Source organism: Phodopus roborovskii, unplaced genomic scaffold, assembly GCF_943737965.1.
Source record: "Phodopus roborovskii unplaced genomic scaffold, PHOROB, whole genome shotgun sequence".
Classification (NCBI taxonomy): Eukaryota; Metazoa; Chordata; class Mammalia; order Rodentia; family Cricetidae; genus Phodopus; species Phodopus roborovskii.
This window is the reverse complement of record NW_026126547.1, coordinates 12,928,350-12,935,370: the sequence shown is the minus strand read 5'-3', so window position 1 is coordinate 12,935,370 and position 7,021 is coordinate 12,928,350. Positions and strand designations below refer to the sequence as shown.

At 47.9% G+C, this 7,021-nt stretch overlaps 1 pseudogene; it reads right to left on the bottom strand.

Moving 5' to 3' along the window:
- Window positions 1-1,805: 1,805 nt before the first annotated feature.
- LOC127233994 (uncharacterized) lies at window positions 1,806-1,873 on the bottom strand (annotated as a pseudogene).
- Window positions 1,874-7,021: the final 5,148 nt, after the last annotated feature.

The window sequence follows — 7,021 nt, the reverse complement described above, 5'->3', positions numbered from 1 at the left end:
CATCCCCTCCCATCCCAGCCTTATACCACACCCGTCTCAAGAGTGGCAAAGCGGACTCTGTGGGGATTTGAAGTCTGAGGCAGGTGCATCCTTTGCCCACCTACTGCTTACAGTGAAGCTGAGAGTCAGTGTCCAGCTTCACACCTGGCTTTGCCTCCCACTCATGTTGGGTAAGCTGCTCCAAGCCCAGAAAGGGGTTTAGAGGCCGAAACGTCAACAAATGTTCCATAGAGCAGATATCCAGCCAGTTTCTGAGCCCAGGTGGGAAGTGTTTGAGTGCAGCTGGTGGGAGGCACCCAAGACAGCAGGGTCTCCAGGGTGGCGCATTACCCCAGTTACCCTCATCTAGGGACAGTGTTGGCAATGCCTGAGGACATTAGGGGATGTCACAACTTCGGGTGTAACTGACACCTAGTGGGTAGAGGCCAAGGATGTTGCAAATGCCCCACAATTCAGAGGGTAGCCCTAAGCAAGACAGATGACAACCAAAGTGTCAGCGGAGATCCCTTACTTTATACACAGGTCCCAAATGCACCTGCTTCCATAGAACAACAGCCCAGCCTAGACACTGGGCTGGAATGAGGATGAGGCTCCACTCCACAGCAGGAATGGCAGAAGGGACTGTTCTGAGAGTGAGGGACGATCCTGCCCTACGCACTGGATCCTCTGGGCAGGTCAGGATAACAGGCACAGACGTAAGGGCTGCAGAGACACTCTCTCACCCACAAGTGCCATTCAGCAGGCTGACACACGTCCATCTTCATAAGGGGCAGGATGACTGAGTGAGGGGTTAATTGGGACCAGAGGGGATTCTGAGACGTCAGCTCTGGAGAGGTCCCGGGTAGGACTGGCTGTCTCCATTCTGACTTTAAATCCAGCACAATTCATCCTGGCCTGTCTCTCCAGCTAGATTGTGACCTTCTTGAACACACATCTGGGGGTGGAGTGAGGGGGAGCGAATAGGAATAGAGGTGTCCAGGGAGGCATGAGTTTGTATAATTGGGAAACAAGACAAATGTCGATTTTTTTTTCAGAACACGAGACAGAAATGAAAGTTTACCATGCTCGTCTTAGTTGGTGAGATAATGTTTTTTGTAGATTCGATTTCTCCCATAGGCCACAGACAGTGCCAATTTCTACAACATTTTTTTTTGTAATTTATTTGTTCTTTTAAATTTCATTTTACATTCCAACCACAGTTCTCCCTCCCACCCCTGCCCCCTTCCAGCCCTCCCCAGTCCACTCTCAGGAGTTAACAAAATCTGGTACAATAGGTTGGGGCAGGGCCAAGACCCTCTCTCATGCATTAAGGCTGAGCATGACATCCCACAACAGGAATGAGCTTCAACAAGCTAGCTCATATACCAGGTTTGTATGGTGGTTCTACTTCCAGGGGCCCCTCAGCTAGTCCAAGCTCACAACTGTCTCCCACATACAGAGGGCCGAGTTCGGTCCCCTGGAGTCTTCACAGCTATCAATCTAGTTTCCACAAGCTTGGTTCAGCTGTCTCTGTAGATTTCTCCATCATGATCTTGATCTCCCTTGCTCATATATTCTCTCTTCCCTCTCTTTGACTGGATTCCCAGAGCTCTGCCTGGTTCTTGGTTGTGGATCTCTGCATCTGGTTCCATCAATTACTGGATGAGAGTTCCATGATGATAGCTGGGGTATTCACCAATTTGATTACAGGGGAAGGCCAGTTCAGGCATCCTATTTACTATTGCTAGGAGTCTTAGCTGGGGTCCTCCGTGTGAATTCTTGGGCGTTACCCTAGCACCAGGTTTCTCCCTAACCACATAGTGGCTCTCTCAATTAGCAATAATCGCGCCTCGGATAAACCTCATTGGCTACGATACTGCCACTGTGCAAAGCTCATAGTGGCTCTCTCTATTAAGATATCTGTTTATTCCTTCTTCCACTCCTCGTCCCTCCACTCCTCAACCATCCTGTTCCCTCATGTTCTCAACCCCCTTCCCCTCCTCCTGACCATCTCACCCCCTCCCAGTTTACCCAGTAGATCTCATCTAATTTCCCTTCTCAGGGCGATCCATGTGTCCCTCTTAGGGTCCTCTTGTCACCTAGTTTCTCTGGAGCTATGGATTGTGGTCTGATTATCCTTTGTTTTTCATCTAATATCCACTTATGAGTGAATACATGCCATGTTTGTCTTTCTGAGTCTGGGCTGCCTCACTCAAGATATTTTTCTTTGGATCCATAGATTTGCCTGCAAATTTAATGATGTCATCATTTTTTATAGCTGAATAGTACTTCATTGTGTAAATGTACCACACTTTCCTTATCCATTCTTTGGTTGAGGGGCATCTAGGTTGTTTCCAGGTTCTAGCTATTACAAATAATGCTGCTATGAACAAAGTTAAGCAAGTGTCTTTGTGGTATGATTTAGCATCCTTTGGGTATATGCCCAAGAGTGGTATTGCATAGATTGATTCCCAATTTTCTTAGAAACCTCTATACTGACTTCCAAAGTGCCTGTATAAGTTTGCACTCCAGCAGCGGAGGAGCATTCCTCTTACTCCATGTTCTCTCCAACATAAACTGTCCTCAGTATCTTTGTTCTTAGCCATTCTGGCAGGTGTAAGATGGCATTTCAGAGAGGTTTTGATTTGCATTTCTCTGATGGTTAAGGATGTTGAGCAATTCCTTAAATGTCTTTCGGCCATTTGAGATTCTTCTCTTGAGAATTCTCAATTGGATTATTTTGTATTTTGATGTCTAGTTTCTTGAGTTCTTTGTATATTTTGGAGATCAGCCCTCTGTCAGATGTGGGGTTGGTGAAGATCTTTTCCCTGTCTGTGGGCTGCTGTTTTTTCTTCTTGACTGTGTCCTTTACCTTACAGAAGCTTCTCAGTTTCAGGAGGTCCCATTTATTAATTGTTATTCTCAGTGTCTGTGCTGCTGGTGTTATATTTAGGAAGTGGTCTCCTGAGCCAATGCATTCACGGCTACTTCCCACTTTCTCTTCTGTCGCTTTCAATGTAGCTGAATTTATGTTGAGGTCCTTGATCCGCTCGAATCTGAGTTTTTCACAACATATCTTATGTTGACAAAAAGCTCTTTCAAAACATGTTCAAGCCCCAGGTGGAAGGCTTTTGAGCTGTCATTTCAAAGGCAGAGAAACTGAGGCACGGGAAAGCCAGGCAGCTCACCCTGAGTCTGTCCCCTGCCTTCCCATTAGTCCCAAGCACTGTGGCAGGTTCTGTTTCTTCAGGGTGTTTTACTTTGCAGTGACCGAGTCCCACTCCTCCTGAGTCCCCTCTCCCCCCAGCTCTCTCTCTCCCTCAGATTTGGCAGTTTCTCCTGTGGGTGAAAAACAACTTCTCAGCCTCTATCCACTTGTTATTTCTCTCACACAGCAAGAAGCTTGTAGAGGCCACCCTGTTTGTGAAATGCCAGGTTAGACAAGGGAATTGTACCTAGACTCAAACCCCTGAGCCATGGCCCTGATGGGCATGGGGGGGGGTCCCAGAAACTGGCTTCATGGGAACCTTTCTTTTAATAAGTTGGTGCCAATGCTATTGTGGACATTTGCTTAGCTTTTCTTCCTTTGATATATTTCTCCTATTCTGAAGATTATTGTTGAACTGGCATATAATTATTGTTTGGAATTGCTACAGTCTACTCAGCATTGTAGAAGCCCATTATTTAGCCCTGGGAACTACTTCCGGGAGTTTGGGCTGGGAGGATTGCAAGTCTGAGGCTAGCCTGGGCTACATAACCAGACCTTGCCCATGTGCCTATGGTTTGTTGTTGCAGATGCCACTATAAAGCAGATGCTTTCCAGCAGTGGCTGTGCACTTGTCTATGCCCTGCTGCACCCGAGTCAGGGGCCTTAGTTATCCCACTGCTTTGGAGTTTGAAAGTTCTATGATGGCGGTAAGCACCTTACATCCAGGAAAGCTATGTTCCCATTTTCATAACTCACATTTCTGAGAAGTGGCACTTTACTCTGTAAGAGTAACTTTAGTTATGTTGAGGTACAATGCACATATGATGAATTACACATAGGTGGTGTGCATTTTGACAAATGACATACATATACACTGACAACGACATCATCATTGTGAAGTCAATGTTTCCATCCCCCATTTAGCTATCTCCTCCTGCCCTCTCTCACTTCCTCCTCCTCACCTCCCATGCAATGCTGTCTGCTTACCAGACAAGCTCCCAGCACCAGGGGAAACTGGTAGTAATTGAGGCCAGGGGTGGAGGGATGAGGTCGGGGAGCTGGAGAGATGCCTTGTGGGTAGGAGAACTGGCTGCTCTTCCAGAGGACCTCAGTTCAATTCCCAGCAACTATGTGGTGGCTCACAACCTCTGTAACTCCAGTTCCAGAAGGCACAACCCCCTCTTCTGGCCTTTGAGTGCACTATAATTACATGGGGGAATGTATAGACAAAACGCTTATATATATAAAGCTTATTTTAGATAAGGTCTCACTGCGAAGTGCAGGCTCCTTTGAGTCTCAACCCTCCTGCCTCAGCTTCCCGACTGTGGGCTTACAGGCTCTCATCAACAAACCTGCAAAGTCCAAGTCTTTCTAATGCTTTCTGGAACACTTGAAATTTCAAAACCACCAGCTTCCATACTGCCCCATGTCATACAAAGCATACAACTCTCTCCTCAAAGTGGATAAGAGATAGTTTATTCTGAAACCAAACATGAGCAACCATGGCTTCACAGGTGGCCAAACAGGTTGTGTAAGAAGGTAGATGCCACAAAACAAATCCCTTCAACTTCTACCAAACCTACAGTTATGATCTTGTCTGTGTCCCCTTCTCAGAGAGTTGGCCTCCTGTCCCCAGAGATGCAGAGACTTGGCTATCCCTCACCCAGCCCTCCCACAGCTGCTCAAGGACATCCTCACCTGCTAACATGTAGTTGGATTTTTCTTTGGGCCACCAGCTCGTAAATAATGACATGGAGACTTATTAATTATGAAAGCTTGGTCTCAGCTTAGGCTTGTTCCCCACTAGTTCTTATAAATTAAATTAACCCATTTATATTAATCTATGTTCTATCTGTGTTTCTGAGGGATGGAGACGGTCCACAGGGTGGGGTGGGGCAGGTGCAGAGCAGCTAAAGGGAGGAAGCCAATGTTTACAGAGCTGGGGGTGGAGCTGACATTGCCTTTGTGGAAATGGAAGTATTCAGGAACTGCACAGGGCAATGCACGTACAGCACTGACTGTGTTCACTGCCACTGAGCAGGACACTCAAAAAGGTTACCTTCCTGATTCTTGAATCTCACCTGAGCAGTAGTAGATGGAAAAGTATGTGGGAAGATTCTACCTTTGGGTTTCCAGACATTTGCAAAAGGCTCACCAAGTGGCCCCCAGCCTTTATTAGTTAGTGTCGTCCAGGCCACAGGACTCACCTGTGCAGTTTGTAGCATGCATGGAAGCTTCCAGGTCAATCCACAGCATCACCTAGCAGTGGCTGCAGCTGCCCAGGGGCCTCTCCCCAAGCCTCACAAAGGTGCCTCTGGCTAGCAGCGGCTGCAAGTGTTACCCAATGAGCCTGCCACTGAACCGTGCAGTGTGTGTTGGAAACCTGGTTGTTATGATGAGGTAGGGCTTTCAAGAAAGAATAAGTAATGTGTGGGCTGGGGCAGGAGGCAAAGGCTCAACTCTTGTGACTTGATGTTCATACCACAGAAGGGAGAACAGAGTAGTTGCCATGGGAGCAATTTAGTTACCATAGGAATAGGCTGCTGATAGAAGAAAGGCTTGGGCCCTTTTTCTTTCTTGCTCACTTGTTCCCTGCCATGTGATGTTTTGCTATCTTTTGAGGCAGCATGAGGACCCTCATTAAGTTCAGCCCCTCTGTCTGGAGCTGCAACAGTCTCTAGAATAAACCTGTGTTCTCTATAAATTATTCCATTATAGCACCAGACTGAAGTCCCTAAGCCAGATTCAGGGAGGGTCCACTGAAACTTCTCCACACCACTCATGACTAAATCCTGCTGGCTCTGGGCACTCACTGCAGTGCCCACAGCCTGCTTGGCTGTCATCTCTGACCTGTGATTGTGGACAACATGGATCTCTCATCTTCTGCCTTCACATATAACCCCAAGGCCGCGGTCAGCCCATTTACCATCCACCTCAGTGACAGGGGTCTATGTTTGCCCACTGAGTGAAATTCAGTTTTGAAAAGACTGTAGGAAGTGTGGGGCTCTGCCTTTCTCTCCCTCTCCACTTGGCCCAGAGTCTGCAGGGGGCATCCGCACAGATGCTTGTGGGTTGCATTATGTCTGCTGGGACAACTGGCCAAAGGAATTCACAAAGGCACAGCCTCCAACAGTGTTGTTACTAGTCTGCTTCCTAAGTCTGCTTACACAACATGTCCTGGCCCCCTGGAGCCCAGAAGCCTGCTCACCTATTTAATGTCTAAGGCGGGGCCCAAGAGAGTGTCAAGCCCTCAGCCAATTGTTTTTGCCTTGTCCTCTGGTGTCCCACTGACCCTGGAACAGGACTGCAAGGACACTTAATGACCTGCCTCCCAAACCTCTGCAGATCAACTCTTCCCACCGCCTCCCTGCCTTCATGACTCGCTCGAAGACCATGGAACCGGTCCACTTGGGAGGTAGAGGCAGGAAGATTGTGATTTCAAGGTGGGCTACATAGCAAAACACTGTCTTAAAAAGTCAAACAAACAAACAAGCAAAGAGACCAAGTCCCTGATCTTATCATGCCTAATTGACAGTGAATGTCAATAAAAGATCGTTTGCAAAACAAATCTATAGTGTGGTAGTGGGGAGTGTAGGGGCTACAAGACCATGCAGGCTGCAAACACAGACTCCTGAGAGCATGGTGCTGACAAGGGGTGGCTCCTGGAGGGGGGATGGGGTGGGGGGGGGTTGCTGCCTGGCAGAGGGCTGGAGGCCAGCCTGAGCAGGACCTTCCAGGTGAAGGGAGAAAGAACTTCCTAGGAAGCAAGGGGAAGCTGCAGGGGCTGCACTCCTTAACTCTGGCACAGGCACCCTTTGAGCAGAGACCACATGC